General features: G+C 36.3%; 1 protein-coding gene and 1 long non-coding RNA gene across 27 annotated transcripts in view; both read right to left on the bottom strand.

Moving 5' to 3' along the window:
- LOC306656561 overlaps positions 1-6,462 on the bottom strand; it is a 269,197-nt gene extending 262,735 nt beyond the window's left edge. Inside the window, exon 1 of the long non-coding RNA XR_013762566.1 lies at positions 6,264-6,462. This is a non-coding gene — a long non-coding RNA (uncharacterized lncRNA). The remainder of the gene's footprint in view (positions 1-6,263) is intronic.
- B3GALT1 (beta-1,3-galactosyltransferase 1) overlaps positions 1-19,560 on the bottom strand; it is a 644,122-nt gene that overhangs the window by 43,435 nt on the left and 581,127 nt on the right. The window lies entirely within an intron of this gene.

Here is a 19,560-nt window from a genome sequence, read left to right as displayed (position 1 = left end):
CAATTCTCCTAGTACAAAAAAAAAAAAAAAAGAAAAAAGAAAAATAGAAAAGAAAAGAATAGAAGAAGAAAAAAAGAGAGAGAGGAGAGTTATTGCTCTGATCACAGGACTTTATTTAGGGTGGTGTTTGGGGTTCTATTGGATACATTTGCTGATTTCTTATATGAAAGGCTATGCTTTGTGATGGCTATGTGTGAATTGCATTTAAATATCAACTCAGACACTGATTGTGACTTATCCTTTCTAGGTCCCCATATGCAAAAGAGTGATAACAACAGTGTCTGAGTCATGAAGTCATTTTGAAGGTTAAATGATCTGTCTATACAAAGTGCTTGGCATGGCACTTGCACAAGGTATGCAAAAGTGTTAGCTGCTTTGTAAGAATAAATGTTAGTTGTTGTAATATGGTAACAATTGCTAATATTTGCTGAATTCCTACTTTGCACTAATTTATTTACATTTGTTATCATCATCACCAAAATCCTTTTAGTTTTTACATGATCTATACTTTAGTAAAGAGAAAACCATGCTTGGGAAATCAATGGTGTTGACTGCACAAATCTCTTGTGCAAAGGTGTTGAGGACCAGTGTTGGAGCCTAGGTCTGCTCAGCTGCCTACTCACTACCTCACCTTTCCAGTGCCTTAGTGTCCATCTAACAGTAGCAAATCAAATTTTATCCAGCATCAAATACTCATCAAGTCAAACACCAAAGCCAAGAAGTCCCAAAGCAAACAACCAAAAGCACTACAATATGTGGAACAATTTTACTTCATTTTAAAAATGTATTATTCCAGTGAATGTGGCAGTCTACACCTATCATATCAGCAACCTAGGATGCTGAGGCAGAGGGTTGCAAGTTCCAAGACCAGCCTGGACAACTTAGAAAGACCCTGGCTCGAATGAAAAAAATAAAAAAAGTAAAAAGGGCTTGGGATATGATTCATTGGTAGAGCATCCCTGAGTTCAATCCCCAGTACTGAAAAAAAAAAAAAAAAAAAGAAAGTAATGGGAATGTTCCATGTAACTAAGAGCACACAAGAGAAGATGCAGTTAATTTTAGGTCTGCATGAGCCCTTGTTCTCTCCCTTTAAAAATGTTTAAATCCTATAGTTCTTTTTTTTTAATTTCTTTTGAAGTTGTAGATAGACAACATGCCTTTATTTTATTTGTTTATTTTTGTATGCAGTGCTAAGGATGGAACCCAGTGCCTCACATGTGTAGGCAGGCACTCTGCCGCTGAGCCCCAGCCTCAGCCCCTCTGTAGTTCTTAATACGTTATTTGCTTAATGTTGATAAAGTAATTTCCATGGAAGTTGCTTTTAAGAAATTAAACAGGTATTGAATGTTGAGTTTGTGGAAATAACAGTAATATTTTTACTACAGCATACTTTAAATAATTTCCCTGCTTTTGTAAAATTTTCTATGCAAAAAAGAGTAGAATAAAATATAAACATTATTAAAAAGTATATAATATACACTTTGTTCCTTGAATGAAGAAGGAAATGAGAACTTATTGAATGAAAGCATAGTTGAACCCTAGGCCGGATACTGTTATTTTTGGTTACCTTGTTTTTTATTATTTATTTATTTACTACTTTTTTTTTAGATGCTGTTATTTTTATCATAGCATTTACTGAGTGAAAATAACTAAACCAAAAACAAAACACAAAACAATACAAAACCAAACAAAAATTAGTGTAGAAAATGTGAATTTAGCTACCTTAATTTTTCATGGGTAGATATTACACTTTAAATATCTTGAGTTTTATTTAGCTGTCCCTTAGGTCTTGAATACTCATTCTGTTTGAATTTTTTAAAACGCATCTAAAAAATATTAGATTTTGCCACATAAGGGTAGGTAAGAAAGGTTCTTTAAACCAAAATAATTAGTTATCATCAATGCCAGGAAAATAGTAACTAGCAAACATATAGACTCAAATTTTATCTGCCTTAGGATAAACTTAACATTAACCTAAAAAATAATGACATCTATTCACAGTAATAATATAGAAAGCAGGAATGTATTTTATGAGACAGGATGAAAAATATAGCCACTTTTTACAGTCTGATTTCTAAGGTATAATTTCAGTATTTAAGTTGGAAGCTTTATAACTTTGTAGAATATAAAGTACATCCACGTTCAAATGTTGGTTTTAGAATACAAAACAATATTTCAAAGTCATATAGAAATGAATTTGTTCATTATCTACTCTTTTGGATAATTGCCATTATTACTATTTCTCCTTGGGCAGATAATTGAAAATTGACTATATAAATTGTTGTGTTTTTCTGGGGAAATAGCCTAGACTCAACATTTGTCACCCACATTTTAATCTAGTTTACAATTTTACCAGGCCTAAAAATTATTGTTTCTCTACTACATTATTATATTACATTTCGTTAATAATTGTCCTTTCTTTTTAGCTTCTGGTGGCAAAAGAGGAATTTTCCCAGTGCTGTTTGTGGGTAAGAAATTCATTTATTTTGTGAATTTACAAGGTTAGCTATGCGTAAATTTTAGTGACATAATAGGATAAATAGGATAGTAATAATGTTTGGATATGAGATTTAATCTCCCGAGTTTTGCTACAGTACTTTTTGTGGCAACAAAAAAAATTGCATCATGATTTTTAATGTCAGCTCTGGCCACATTTGATCCTGGTCTGTGTGTGGTCTGGGGTAAAGGACTTGAATAGAGACCAATGGAAACAAACAAAGCACTTCTGAGTTGCTCACTTAGTAACTCATCAAGGTTTACCATGTGACTTATTAGGAAACCAGGTGGAGGCAATAGTTGATCTCATTAGTTAATGATTTTAGGAGAGAGAACTGGGGACTTGCACTCTCTTAATTTCCGTGACAATGAACTGTGCTTTCCATTTCTCTTTGTCATAAGTGGTATCCCTGGGAAGACTGAGACTCTGGTAGTCCCATGCAGGAAGTTTACTGGGGCCTGTTCCTAGGAAAAAAAACCAGATTCTGAGGTGAGGGGAGATGGAAAAGGCAAACGGAGAAGCTCACTGCCAGACATAATTCAACAGAGACCTGAGCTGAACTCCAGGAAGCCCTGCAGCTGGACAGCTCTGCAGAATCCAACTTGTGTGCTAGAATCCACTGCATGGTCCAGACAGAGCTGGGAGTGCACATGTCTTTCCAACTTCACATTGGGGACATCATAGTATCTTGAAATTATGCGAGGATATTTCTCACTCATGTCCTGCATCGATGAAGGAAAGGGCTCCTATTGGAGGGATGGGCTGGCTGTGAAATAAAAGCTATGAGATTTATATATCAGAAAATAAGACAAAGGTGAGAATATCTTAAAAGCAGGGATGTGCCTGGTTGAGCCTAGAGCAGGGTCTGGTCTAACAAAGGAAGAAGGCTGTGCTTGCTTTATTTATAGCAGTACAGATCAAAAGGGATGGGTAGAAGCTACCTGGAGGAAAAACAAGGTAGGGTGGGGGTAAGCAGGCTGTTTGGCTTTAGCAGATCACTCCCATCTCCAGTGCTTGTGCTTGAACCTGAGCAGTGAGCTAGCACAGGATACCACATGACTCAGGCACTCTGTAACAGTGGATGTCCGACTGTGAGTTCCTGAGACTAGGCTTTCCTGTCTAATGGCTCCAACTTTGCCTGATCTTACACCATTCATGGATGGTTTCCTGCAGATATTTACTACAGAGTCATAAGCAAATACTGGAAATCAGAGCTTTTCCCACTCTCTTCTGCCAAGTCCTCAACTCAAAGTTGAGTTGTCAGCAAACCCTCAGGAAAGAATGTGTGCCCAAATCCACATCATGAATTCTTGATTATGTATGAGACCATGGAAAGGGAGTTCTACACTACATTCCTGGGTCTTGTATTGCTGTAACATTGTCAGGCCAAGTCCTCTTTTCTCCAGAGTATTATTATAATCTTAATGTCTTAGTTTTGCTGTGTTGTCAGTGATATTTATTTTTTCCCTTCTTTGAAAGAGACAGCTGAACATCTCTATGGGACATAATTCTTTGTTATGACCTCCAAAACCTAAGTGACAAAGTTATTAAAGAAGTAAGTACCGAATAAACGACTTAACATTACAGCTCAAAGCCCTAGAAAAAGAAGAACAGACCAACACCAAAAGTAGTAGAAGACAGAAAATAGTTAAAATCAGAGCCGAAATCAACGAAATTGAAACAAAAGAAACAATCGGAAAAATTAACAAAATAAATAGTTGGTTCTTTGAAAAACTAAACAAAATTGATAAACCCTTAGCCATGCTAACAAAGAGAAAGAGGGAGAAAACTCAAATTACTAAAATTCGGAATGAACAAGGAAATATCACAACAGACACGATTGAAATACAAAACATAATTAGAAGCTATTTTGAAAATCTATACTACAACAAAACAGAAAACCTCGAAGACATCAACAAGTTTCTAGAGACATATGAATTACCTAAACTGAACGAGGAGGACATACACAACTTAAATAAATCAATTTCAAGCAATGAAATAGAAGAGGTTATCAAAAGCCTACCAACAAAGAAAAGTCCTGGACCAGATGGGTTCTCAGCCGAGTTCTACAAAACCTTTAAAGAAGAGCTCATTCCAATACTTCTCAAAGTATTCCATAAAATAGAAGAGGAGGGAACCCTCCCAAACTCATTCTATGAAGCCAATATCACCCTGATACCTAAACCAGACAGAGATACATTGAGGAAAGAAAATTTCAGACCAATATCCTTAATGAACATCGAGGCAAAAATTCTCAACAAAATTTTAGCAAATCGCATACAAAAATATATTAAAAAGATAGTGCACCACAATCAAGTGGGTTTTATCCCAGGGATGCAAGGTTGGTTCAACATCCGGAAATCAATAAATGTCATTCATCATATCAACAGACTAAAAGTTAAGAATCACATGATTATTTCAATAGATGCAGAAAAAGCATTCGATAAAATACAGCATCCCTTCATGCTCAAAACACTAGAAAAAATTGAGGTAGTGGGATCATTCCTTAACATTGTGAAGGCCATCTATGCTAAGCCCATGGCCAATATCATTCTAAATGGTGAAAAACTGAAAGCATTCCCCCTAAAAACTGGAACAAGGTAGGGATGCCCTCTTTCAGCACTTCTATTCAACATTGTTCTTGAGACTCTAGCCAGAGCAATTAGACAAACCAAAGAAATTAAAGGGATACGAATTGGAAAAGAGGAACTCAAACTATCCCTGTTCACTGATGACATGATTATATATTTAGAGGAACTCATAAGTGAATTCAGTAAAGTAGCAGATTACAAGATCAATGCTCATAAATCCAATGCATTTTTATACATAAGTGATGAATCTTCAGAAAGAGAAATTAGGAAAACTACCCCATACACAATAGCATCAAAAAAAATAAAATACTTGGGAATCAATCTCACAAAAGAGGTGAAAGACCTCTACAATGAGAACTACAATACACTAAAGAAAGAAATTAAAGAAAACCTTAGAAGATGGAAAGATCTCCCATGTTCATGGATAGGAAGAATTAATATTGTCAAAATGGCCATACTACCAAAAGTGCTATATAGATTCAATGCAATTCCAATTAAAATCCCAATGATGTACCTTACAGAAATAGAGCAAGCAATTATGAAATTCATCTGGAAGAATAAGAAACCCAGAATAGCTAAAGCAATCCTCAGTAGAAAGAGCGAAGCAGGGGGTATCACAATACCAGATCTTCATCTCTACTACAAAGCAATAGTAACAAAAACAGCATGGTATTGGTACCAAAATAGACAGGTAGATCAATAGTACAGAATAGAGGACATGGACACAAACCCAAATAAATACAATTTTCTCATACTAGACAAAGGGGCCAAAAATATGCAATGGAGAAAAGATAGCCTGTTCAACAAATGGTGCTGGGAAAACTGGAAAACCATATGCAACAGAATGAAATTAAACCCCTATCTCTCACCCTGCACAAAACTCAACTCAAAATGGATCAAGGACCTTGGAATCAGACCAGAGACCCTGCATCTTATAGAAGAAAAAGTAGGTCCAAACCTTCAACTTGTTGGCTTAGGAGCAGACTTCCTTAACAGGACTCCCATAGCCCAAGAAATAAAAGCTAGAATCAACAACTGGGATAGATTCAAACTAAAAAGCTTTCTCTCAGCAAAGGAAACTATCAGTAATGTGAAGAGAGAGCCTACAGAGTGGGAGAATATCTTTGCCACTCATACTTCAGATAGCGTGCTAATATCTCGAATCTATAAAGAACTCAAAAAACTCTACACCACGAATACAAATAATCCAATCAACAAATGGGCTAAGGAAATGAACAGACACTTCACAGAAGATGTACAAGCAATCAACAAACATATGAAAAAATGTTCAACATCTCTAGTAATAAGAGAAATGCAAATCAAAACTACCCTAAGATTTTATCTCACCCCAATTAGAATGGCGATTATCAAGAACATAAGTAACAATAGGTGTTGGCGAGGATGTGGGGAAAAAGGTACACTCATACATTGCTGGTGGGGTTGCAAACTAGTGCAGCCACTCTGGAAAGCAGTATGGAGATTCGTCAGAAAGCTTGGAATGGAACCACCATTTGACCCAGCTATCCCACTCCTTGGCCTATACCCAGGGGACTTGAAATCAGCGTACTACAGAGATACAGCCACATCAATGTTCATAGCTGCTCAATTCACTATAGCCAGATTGTGGAACCAACCCAGATGCCCTTCAGTTGATGAATGGATAAAGAAACTGTGGCATATATATACAATGGAATATTACTCCGCCATGAGGAATGACAAAATTATGGCATTCGCAGGCAAATGTATGAAATTGGAGGATATCATGCTAAGTGAGACAAGCCAATCTCAAAAAACTAAAGGACGAATGATCTCACTGATAAGCGGATGCGGACATATGGGGGGAGGTAGGAGGGGTTAGTGTTAGGGTTAGGGTTAGGTTTAGGGTTAGGGATAAGGAGGGTGGTACTACTCAGGGTGAGGGGAAATAAGGGAAGACAAGATTTGACTGACACAGGGTAAACAGAAATTCCTCTCAACTTTGCTCTGTAGCCCCTATACCCATGCTAAATCTTGGTAATGTAGCAATTGCAAAAAGACAGAAAACCTAATATATAGAGGGAAACTGGAATCCTTTTTGAAACCCATAAAATTCAGACAGTATAGTAATGGAGACATTAAAGCACAAAGGAAAAATTCTTAACAGTGTCTGCATGCATGTTTTGGTGTACAATTAAATGTATTTTTTACTATTAAATTAGGTATTCAGAATATTGATAGTCCAGTTTAGGAAAAATAATAGGCATGGAATGAATAAGTTTATATGATTTTAGTATATGGGACAAGAATTAGGAAACTCAGAAAGGTGTTTGTTTGGTTCTGAAATTCACAACTAAAAAGCTATTCAGAATTGATATATATTCTATCATCTACCACATTTCTGTAACAGGCACAAAGAGGTCAGGAAGTGAGATTTCCAACAAATGTTCTTTCATGACTTAATATTGGAAGCAAGCTGTCTTATACATTATAATTTAGCATAGGCCTTGCACACAGTAGGGACTCAGTGTATCTCAACATATTCATACATGAATTGGTGAGATAAAGCCAGGAGCACAATTAGATCCCATAATCAGTTTCTCAATTCCTTGCCTGTAATAGCCTTTGTTTTATTCAGCAAAATTATGTTTAATATTTCCTATATTACAATACATTATCAGGAGATGAGGCTATGGAGGAACTTGTATCCTTTTTTAGACAAGGATAAATCAGGTAATAAGGTAAAGTGATGGAGATATCCAGGCATATAGGAAAAACCCTAATTGTGTGCATGCATGCCTGTGTATGTGTGTCTTAGTGATTAAATGCATTTTTATTTTGAATGTGGCATTCAAAATATTGATAGTCAAGAGAAAAATTCCCTTTTTCTGACTGAAAAATATGACGGTCAACATTTCTGTTCATCAAATAGGGGATATTGGGAAGATGAGGAATATAGCCTGGGCCCTGAAAATAATGTGGCTTATTTTTCCTGATTTTTAAGCTGAATATTTCCATTTTCCTTTGACATGTAAGTCACATGTGAGGTCCTGAAGTATTTCTAAACAAGAAATTCCAAATATCTGGTATGCCATGAGTCTTTACAAATTTTAATATAATTTCATGATACTTTTGAGGAATACAAATGTTTACAGCTACTTAGAGTACTTCAGCCTAGATTAAGTGGGTTGTTTCATAAATGATTTTGGTAAACAAGAATTACCTTTATAACAAGCAAACAGAACAATGTGGTAGCTTTTGTTCATGTTTGGCTGTCAGACTTTTGAGCTGTAGCTTTAGGTCTCTGTCCTTTTAGATGACAGAAGTTAATTCTTAGAATAAGATTATTATAAGGCATATGTGCCAGGAGTTTTGCAAAGTTTGAATATTGACTGAGTCCACAGCTTCCCACCTGGATTTCTTAGGTGCTCAATATAGTTTGCAAATACTTTCATGGTAAATTATGCCCTGTCATTCATGGAATTTGAACATGACTTCTGATTTTGACATAGGCTCTCTGGATCCAGTCAGTTTTGATGAGAATTGAGGCTGAACTATCTATAGGCAGTTGGTTTGCTTTTGTTTTTTTGCTTTTTTATTTTCTGTGGACATTTTGTTTAGATCAATCTTTTTATAAATGGATATGGCATCTGTCACTAGGGACAATGGATGTGACAATAGGCCAGCATCTGTACACATATATCACGAGCACTGAAAAACAGCAAAGTAAAACCAACAGCTTAAGCACATGCCCTATCTATAGCTGAAGCAGCAATATCTTTATTCAAAGGGTAACTTCTTGACCTGATGTGTGCCTGGAAAATGATCTTCTTCCTTATTTAAGTGGTTCCCCAAACTCAGGTCCATCTGGTGTGGATGCTAGCAGTCACATTGACCTGAGAGAGGCATGACCAGAAACCTGTGGCAGCTCTCGTGGAAGGGAGGGACCTGGGAGCTGGGATTCACAGAGAGTTCCCCCTTTGCCCTTCATGGATAACACTGAAATCCCCCACACTGAAGGAGGATTTCCTTATTCTAAGATTAATGAGTCTTGCTAAAGTTGTAGTCTGGCAAGCAATAGGCCCAGTACAGGCACAGTATGTATTTTCCTGTGAAACACAGAACTTTTCTCTCACCCTAGGTTTTTACTGATGAGTACTTAGGTGTGAAAGGAAAATGTATACTTGTTACTTCCATAGTGGGCACGGTTTCCTCAGTGGGCCTTCCTAAGCATTGGAGAGTTAAACCTGCAGTTGTGAAAGTGTTCTCCACACCTTGGCTAAGTTGTGAGAGAAGTCAGTTTAGAAATGCCATGGAAAAAATAGGCAAATGGTTAAAGTCCTTTTATTTGCAAAATAAAGACAGCTGTAGCCCATAGACTAAAGGTCTCACAGAAGAACCACATCTGAATATCAGATACCCAAGAAATAGGTTCATAAGAGAAGGCTTAAACAATTTTCACTACAATTATGAATGCAATTTTATACTTATTTCAGTGCTTGGATGAATGCTATTATTTTTCTAATAATTGAGATCTCGAACCTTCTGTTTGCAAAGGGTCCTAAAGGCTCTTACATCTTTCTACCTCAACAGCAATGTATCACCTGCGTGAACTGCATTCTGGTTGCACTGAGCTTCTCTGATGTTTAGATAGCCAGCCCGTTCCTCCCTGAGAGTAGGTGAGTGAGCTGCAGCCTCATGCTTTTGTCTTGTGTTATTATTTTTGCCTGATTTCTTACTGAGAGGACAATGCACATTTAACTGGGCAGATCTAAGGAGAAGAAACTATTTTTCTGCCAAGATTACAATTGACGACCTTGGGGAATATGTGGAGTTTTCTGGAACTCTATTAAAAGTTATCTGATAAGCTGACTCTGGGTCTGAGCGTTTTCTTTGTGTGTGGCAAAAAGTGGGACCTAGGAGGCTTAGTAAGCTTAGCTGGATGCTACTTAAACTCTAGCTAGCAAACAACGACGTGCTTTGCAGAACACAGATGGCTAGAGTGATCCCTGTTAGAATTAAGTTACATTAAGAGGTACCCGGTTCTACCTATGTTCACTAAACACAGCGCAATAGTAACTTCAGCTATGGTCCCTTAAGGAGACCATCTGTTTCCTCTATTAAAACCTTCTCAGTCTTGCCTCCTAAATACCAACAAGTTAGTTCACTTTTCTCTTTCAGTGTTGAAGGTAGGGGGAGAAATTTTGAGAAGAGTCACATATCAGGGCAAATGTGTGTGCATACTCCTTGCAGTACATTTTCCTCTGGAAAAAGTGATAATAAATACAAGAGGACCGAAGAGGTATACCTGCATTAGAGTAAAACACAGTCCTTTCATGGGCTAAATGTGTACCCTAGAACTGCCTCTACTCAGTGGGATGGTGATATGTGTGGTGCGACACAATCATGGCTGCATCACTAAGAGCACTTTATAAATGGAGTATGCATTCCTCGGGAGGGTTTGGAAGGATGGGCAGAAAGTTCTCTCATTATAAGGCCTTTGCTCAGGAAGCCACTGAAGTCTAGTGTGCAGAGCAAAAACATCTGCTAAAGGTCAAAAGATGGGTGAGCAGCTACACACAGCCCCTACCTATAGAGTTTCTCCTCTTTCTTGCCTGGAAGATGAAGATACCTTAATCATCCAGAATCTAACAAATGTATTTTCCAAAAACAACAGCACTAAGCCTATTGTGAAATCTCAAGGACTATAGAAAACACCACATATGCCCACATGATAACCACCACCACAGCGGCAGTTTTTATTTTTGTAAAGCAATTATCAACTTACGTATACATGATTACAGTATTTGAGATTCAAGATCCTTGGAAAATCTGATGTTGCAATCAAAACATAATTGAGCTATTTTGGAAGAGAAACTCTATTTGCTCTTCAAAACACATAAATATCTAAAAATTAAATGATGACCCATTTAGAACAAATGCTTCACTGCAAGTTTTTCATGATTTACTCTGAGTGAATTTCCCAGCTCAGGGAGAGTTTCTATAGTCTCATGCTGTTGCATCCCAGCCTTGGGGTGTGTGTTGTGGGTGGGTAGTTATGGGCTAACAGTAGTTGATTTATTTCCTCAGATGATCTCACAATCTATCTGTATGTCAGTCATTATTTATAGCCTAATGTCTCAAACATGTAGGTATCAAAATTTTTGATTCATTTAAAAATGTTGCTAAGTTCATTGTAAATTTTTGTTATTACTATTTTTTAGTCTTCAGATTATAAAAATGTAGCAACTACTGGTTGGCAACCACAGAATTTTAAGTATTAGGTAGGACTTGAGAACAGTATGGTGGCACATGCCTGTAATTCTGGCAACTGGGGAGGCTGAAGTAGGAGGATCACAAGTTTGAGGCCAGCCTTAGGAACTTAACTTCAGTGATGTAGTGAGAACCTATTTTATTTAAAAAATAAAATAAAATAGTTTGGGGGTGTGGCTCATTGGTAAAGATCCCCAGGATTCAACCCCTAGTGCCAAAAAAAAAAAAAAAAAAAAAGAGGACTTGTCCTTTTTGTTTTTTAGATTAGATGCAATATCCTAACCAGTGCCAATGTATTAGTGTATTTCAAGAGTTACTGATAAAATAGTTCTAATAGGGCTTTAATAGGGATATAGAATATAATGGGAATATGATAAGTGTAATGAATTTTTAAATTATGATGAGTCCCATTAAAATAATCATTAAAACACTCAGTAATATTAAGTTAAAATATTTAGGCATAGCCCCCAAATAAAACACTTAGAAAATAACTAACAGGCATTAATTACCTCTGGAGAAAGGAGTGGAACTGTATTACAGTCAGTGCAAAGGGATTTCTTTTTGTTCTCTATGCCTCTTTGTTGTTTGAATTCTTTATTAAAATGAGCATTTGATATCATGTGCATTCAATATTTATATTTTTTAAAATGCTGAAAATGAAAATAGTCATATGAGTTTGACAGCCTCTGTGGAGGCCTGGAAGGCACTGACTCCAGCCCCTCTCTTCTACCTTTTCTCCCTCAACTAGGCTCCACCACTTCTGTTTAGAAACTGAGAATTGATTTTCATTCCTTGTAAACTCAGTGGTTGCCCCAACCTGGCAATCATGTTAAGCACATACTATGCACATGTTCTGGGCCCTAGATTGCACACTTTAAGTGAAGCCTGAATCTACTGTGATGACTTCAGTGCAAATTTCTACACCAATATGTGTATGCATTTGAGGGCTACTGGCCTACAATATATTCCTGCTGTACTGATGGCACACCTATAAATAAGTACAGAGAAAAAAGACTGATTTTTACTTCTGCTATCAAACGTGTGTTGGGACATTTCTTGGAGTACTTAGGAAATTCTACTCTGTCTTAAACATGAGATTATAGTTGGCTGATCTATAGTGGTTTCTTCCCAAGAAAATTCTGTTAAAGCTGGTATTTGGAGTTAGGATGCACAAGGATCATGTGATTTTTAATGAATTTGCTGTTACTAATTCTATGCGACAATTGCTTGTTTGGTAAGTGAACCTAAAATACTTAAATTCTTTTTCCCCCAAATGCTGCCATGCTGAATTACCCTAGGTTATGTATTGTCATTTTGTATTATGGCATGACATTTAGGTAGTTCATCTAGCACATGAAAACATTTCTGTTCTTTAAGGAAATTACATGGAAAGCAGATGCACTATTTTTTTTTTAATCTAAGGAATTTAGTCAAATTTTAGTAAAGTGTAAGTGAAATGGATAAAAACATCATCAATATGACTCATGTTTCTTATTTTATCCAAAAATAAGACCTTTATCTTTTAAGTGTAGTCTGGGGGAAATGAATTATTTAAATCTAAGGCTCATGTTTTCTCTTCCATCTTCCATATCTACTGTGATTTTCCTTCTTCATTGAAAGGTATGACAAACAAGATGGGTGATTTTTCTTGTTGATGTGTTCTTTAATTTAGGACCAATATTTATCAGCTTTTTTTGCTTTCACCATTGTCCTGAAGTTATTATGTCTTCAGGCCCTGATGTTTGCAGGAGAGTATTTGAGAGTCTGTACATGTCCAGCCAATAGATTGTTCTTGCAATGGAAGCATGAGCAGGTTTTGTCAAATAGCCAACATATCAACTCATTATTTACATGTTTGATTGACTGTTCCACCTGTCACTCTGTCTCATAGAAACAACCTTCAGTGGATATATTCAGCGAGTGACTCTTTTTTTTTTTTTTTTTTTTTTTTTTTTTTTTTTTTTTTTTGCTTTCATTATTGTTCTTTTTTTTTTTTATTTTTTTTTATTTTTTTATTTTTTTTTTTATTGTAAACAAATGGGATACATGTTGTTTCTCTGTTTGTACATGGCGTAAAGGCATACCATTTGTGTAATCATAAATTTACATAGAGCAATGTTGTTTGATTCATTCTGTTATTTTTTTCCCTTCCCCCCACCCCTCCCACCCCTCTTTACCCTCTATACAGTAGTTCCTTCCTCTATACTTGCCCCCCTCCCTAACCCTAACTCTAACCCTTCCCTCCCCCCCATTATGTGTCAACCTCCACTTATTAGCGATATCATTCGTCCTTTGGCTTTTTGAGATTGGCTTATCTCACTTAGCATGATATTCTCCAATTTCATCCATTTGCCTGCAAATGTCATAATTTTATCATTCTTTATGGCTGAGTAATATTCCATAGTATATATATACCACAGTTTCTTTATCCACTCATCAATTGAAGGGCATCTAGGTTGGTTCCACAGTCTGGCTATTGTGAATTGAGCAGCTATGAACATTGATGTGGCTGTATTTCTGTAGTATGCAGATTTTAAGTCCTTTGGGTATAGGCCAAGGAGTGGGATAGCTGGGTCAAATGGTGGTTCCATTCCAAGTTTTCTAAGGAATCTCCACACTGCTTTCCATAGCGGCTGCACTAATTTGCAGCCCCACCAGCAGTGTATGAGTGTACCTTTCTCCCCACATCCTCGCCAACACCTGTTGTTGCTCGTATTCTTGATAATCGCCATTCTAATTGGGGTGAGATGGAACCTTAGGGTGGTTTTGATTTGCATTTCTCTTATTACTAGAGATGTTGAACATTTTTCCATATGTTTGTTGATTGCTTGTAGATCTTCTTCTGTGAAGTGTCTATTCATTTCTTTAGCCCATTTGTTGACTGGACTGTTTGAATTCTTGGAGTAGAGTTTTTTGAGTTCTTTATAGATTCTGGAGATTAGTGCTCTATCTGAAGTATGATTGGCAAAGATATTCTCCCACTCTGTAGGCTCTTTCTTCGCATTGCTGATAGTTTCCTTTGCTGAGAGAAAGCTTTTTAGTTTGAATCTATCCCAGTGGTTGATTCAAGTGGGTTTCATCCCAGGGATGCAAGGTTGGTTCAACATCAGGAAATCAATAAACGTAATTCACCATATTAATAGACTTAAAGTCAAGAATCACATGATTATTTCAATAGACGCAGAAAAAGCATTTGATAAAATACAGCACCCCTTCATGCTCAAAACACTAGAACAAATAGGGATAGTAGGAACATTCCTTAATATTGTAAAGGCCATTTATGCTAAGCCCATGGCTAATATCATTCTAAATGGTGAAAAGCTGAAAGCATTCCCCCTAAAAACTGGAACAAGGCAGGGATGCCCTCTTTCACCACTTCTATTCAACATCGTTCTTGAGACTCTGGCCAGAGCAATTAGACAAACCAAAGAAATTAAAGGGATACGAATTGGAAAAGAAGAACTCAAACTATCCCTGTTCGCTGATGACATGATTATATATTTAGAGGAACCTGGAAATTCCACCAGAAAACTCTTAGAACTCATAAGTGATTTCAGTAAAGTAGCAGGTTACAAGATCAATGCCCATAAATCCAACGCATTTTTATACATAAGTGATGAATCTTCAGAAAGAGAAATTAGGAAAACTACCCCATTCACAATAGCCTCGAAAAAAATAAAATACTTGGGAATCAATCTCACAAAAGAGGTGAAAGACCTCTACAATGAGAACTATACAACACTAAAGAAAGAAATTAAAGAACACCTTAGAAGATGGAAAGATCTTCCATGTTCTTGGATAGGAAGAATTAATATTGTCAAAATGGCCATACTACCTAAAGTGCTATACAAATTCAATGCAATTCCAATTAAAATCCCAATTGTGTACCTTACAGAAATAGAGCAGGCAATTATGAAATTCATCTGGAAGAATAAGAAACCCAGAATAGCTAAAGCAATCCTTAGCAGGAAGAGTGAAACAGGGGGTATTGCAATACCAGATCTTCAACTCTACTACAAAGCAATAGTAACAAAAACGGCATGGTATTGGTACCAAAATAGAAAGGTAGATCAATGGTACAGAATAGAGGACACGGACACAAACCCAAATAAATACAATTTTCTCATACTAGACAAAGGGGCCAAAAATATGCAATGGAGAAAAGATAGCCTCTTCAACAAATGGTGCTGGGAGAATTGGAAATCCATATGCAACAGAATGAAACTAAACCCATATCTCTCACCATGCACGAAACTAAACTCAAAATGGATTAAGGACCTCGGAATCAGACCAGAGACCCTGCAGATTATAGAAGAAAAAGTAGGTCCAAATCTTCATCTTGTTGGTCTAGGACCAGACTTCCTTAACAGGACTCCCATAGCACAAGAAATAAAAGCTAGAATCAGCGAGTGACTCTTTTGAAGTAGTTTTTCATGTATGGTTTCTAAACACGGGTCCAGAGAGAGTCTCCTTTCTGTAAACAACTTCTCTGAACTCTGCCTCTCAAAGCTAAATGAACTTAGAGCCCCTAGCCTACAACACAAAAGCTGTGGATTTAAGCTCTTCATCACTTCTAAGGTCTCATTCAGACAATTGCCCTTCCCTAGGCACAAAGACAAGGACCAACAGATTCCCTCTGGTTCCTCAATAGCAACCTCCCTTGTGAGGCTGAAAATATGAGTTCAAATAGCATCAGACCAAGTTGCTTTCAGAGGGCCTGTAGGTACTAAGAGGTAATTTTACCGTTTCAAAGATTCATGGCTAGGTGGGCTAGATGCTGAGTTGAAGATAATAATTTTAGTGTTTACAGTACTTTCTTTTTAGGTTGGGACTTAATTACATTTGTATGTCTTTATGTTTTGCTCAGAGTTTGCTGCATTGAGGAGGAGGACCAGGGGGAGGGTTGTGAGGAAGGGGCTTTAGGTGGCAGATTTCCTAAACACTTAATTTAAGGGTAAGAGAAAGCTGTTGAACATAGGAAGAAATAATCTTGAGTTTACGAATTTTAAGAGGCATCATACAAAGATGCTGAGAACTGTCTGTCTGGAAACTGGTTGTTATAGTCCATGATTTTCCTCCTGGTCTTCCTGTCCCAATGATTGTATAGCCATAAAAGAAAATGATGAGAAAATTTTAATTGTACTGCAATATATGAGCTGATAGTGAAATGCTAGCTTTCACTCAGCATGAACTTTTTATATTGATTCAACAAATGTCTACAGAGAACAGATTCATGTCAGGTACTATTTTCAGCACTATGTTGTATTAATAGAACTTTTATTGAAGTCAGGTGAAAATTTGGTTAAAACTAACAACCTTCTGTGGGTCTTGAACACATTTCAGATTTCACAAAGCAATTAGCTTGCCCTTTAACATTTACTTTAAACTTTTCCCCTCATTTTTTAATAGCTCAATAAGAACATGCACCAAGCAAAGAAATAAAACCATAAAAAGCTGCTTAGGATGTCCTAGAAAGCATGACTTCTCAAAACTCAAAATCACGTTTAATAATTTGGCTTGAAACATTTTCCAAACTCTATTTATATTTATTTTCTGGACAATAATTTTTAGCAAAAGTTAGTATAAAAAAAAAGAATGAAAGGAAAGAAAAATATTCCAAATTGATTGTTAGTTTTCTTCAGTTGGAAAGGTGACTGTTTTTCAGAGTTGATTTTGGTAAAATTTTATCAACAAGAAGACAAATGCTTGGATGTAGACTTCTTTTAGTTTGATAATTTCCTGCCCACAAATGAAATGGTTTCAAAATCAGGGACTGCCAAAATAGCCATATTAAGGAAATGGTATCTATGGCAATGTAAGATCAAAGTACACTCATTGAAATCATCAAATTGGAAAGCACCTTGAAATGATTTTTTCTTTTTCTTTTCTTTTCTTTTTTCTTTTTTTTTCCTGTACTGGGGATTAAACCCAGGGTCTCTTGCATTCTAGGAAAGTGCTCTACCAGACTGAGTTCCATCCCAGTCCTTTGAAATATTTCTTAAGAGAGGAATGCTTCTAAATATGTGAAAAATCATTTTGCATTCAAAATACTTGTTGGAGACCTATGATGGGTCAGATATTATGCTATCTACTGAGCATGACTAAATCATGGGTCATATTTTGAAGAGGCCAACAGCCAAATGAGGAGTCAAGAAACAGGCAATCTAAGTATAACTCTGTGCTATAATGATCACATATTTAAAGAGATGTGAAAAAAATTACCAAACCTATCCTCCATTTCATGGCCTCTGAAAAACATTCAGTCTAGCTAATTTTTCCTCAATCTTCATTTTTCCTCATTGCTTTTTAATGTCTAGTATAATACATCATGCTCATTTCTGTTTTTCAGAGAAAAAGGTAAAATACCTAATTGCAATTTCTTTATAAACCCTATATTGCAATTTCTTTATAAACTATTCATAGATTTTAAAATCAGAAAATTATTACACCAAAATAAGAATATTTTAGTTGTTGAATTTACTTACATGCCATCTGTTTGCAACAAAGATTTCATGAACATAAAACAGAAGACATAATCATAAGGCAAATAAAAAAGAAATGGAAAAACAGATCAAAATTATAAAAGAATCAGATAAGTTAGTCATGAGAGTTACTACTGTCACTAATAGCTGGAGGTCTTTCTTTTTTTAGATTTGCAATGAGCTTCCTGACAGCCAGTGTAATAAGACATGCAACAAGTTAGTTACATACTTATATAAAATAAAAATAATAACCATATCATTTTTGAAGTTATGTTTGATGTTAGATTCTGGAATAAATTTCACATGGAGAGGGGAGAGTAAATTATATAATAAGTACTATCTAAATGCTGAAGCATATTTCATACAACCAGTTATTAAATGAACTCCAATAAAAGCCAAGGACAAATATTAAAACACAATTTAGTGAAGGCAGTTCTAGGAGGAACCAGATCATTACAATGTGAATACATGGCCCACGAAGTGAATACATGGATAGATCAATTGCCCTCCACTTACCCTCAAATCACTTTTTCTTCTGGCATTATAAATATCTCTATCCCTGATAATTTAAGGTTACTCTTGGGAGAAAATGTTGGAGAGTTAGTTTTCTATAATGCTGATCATGGTGGATCTACACGTTTGGAATTTAAATTGATGGATGCTATAGTTTACTGAAAGAATGAGAATGCCAGCCCCAGAGACCCCTGCTTGCACAGGGAGTGGGCGCAACCTATCTTAGCCAAAGACCTCAGGATGGATTCTAAGGCTTGAAGGAATATCCTGATTAATGCCACAGAACAGAGAAGAAATGGTTTTGTGGGGGATTTTTTTTTAAAAGCAGGTACAAAATAACCAATTATTTTAGTAAATTCAGGCAAATAAAGGGTAGTTCTGCCAAAAAAAAAAAAAAAAAAAAAAAATGCGACGATTCTAAACAGGGCAAAAAGGGAGCAGCCCCACATGCAAAAGAAAGTAGTTTCATGGCTTTTAAAAAATTCTCCTAATTAAAAATTTCAAAAGGGAGCATTAGTGTCATAGAATTCTAGAATATGCTTCGTTTAGGTTTCTGTTCTGGAGTGAAATAATATCAGTGTTTCTATCTTTACTTATAATTTTGCTCTCCTAATTCTCTCAATCATATACTTTCTACACAGATTCTTGGGAAAATATAAGTAACTGTTTGCCAATAGGATCTTAATCTAAATAATCAAGGAACAAAGAAGAGCTGAGTTTGACAGTGGAAAGCTGTTCAGGCCTCCCCATGCTGTCATGGCGCCCATCGAGACCACCCTGCAGCCAGGGCACCTCTCCTCCCAGTCAACTGTTTTATTTGCTCTTGTTCAGAACCTATTGTTTGAAACAAGAAAGTCAGCAAGTACCTCAGGCTCTGAAATTTATTTTACATCAATCCATATGTAATTTTCAAAGGCAGAAAAGGAAAGCCTTCTCTTTTTTTTTTTTATCTTGATATTGGTAATTGAAGCTCTGTTTGACTGTTTACCTTCCATCTTCCATGGAGGCAGGGAGATTAAAGCAAGGTAGGAAATAGCTTAGGCTTTGATCAGTCTGACTTTGTGGATTGGGTGACCAGGATGAAAGTCAACAGTTTATCACATTAGTGCCTTCCAACTTCAACTTTTTAAGAGGGGAAATAAAAAGGATTTGTTCAACAAATAGCACATTAGAAAAACAGTGACAATGAAGTTGACCTTTCTGTTACATCAAAGGGGCTTTACTAAAT

Source organism: Sciurus vulgaris (assembly GCF_902686455.1).
Source record: "Sciurus vulgaris genome assembly, chromosome: 3".
Lineage (NCBI taxonomy): Eukaryota > Metazoa > Chordata > Mammalia > Rodentia > Sciuridae > Sciurus > Sciurus vulgaris.
This window is presented reverse-complemented; position numbering and strand designations above follow the sequence as displayed.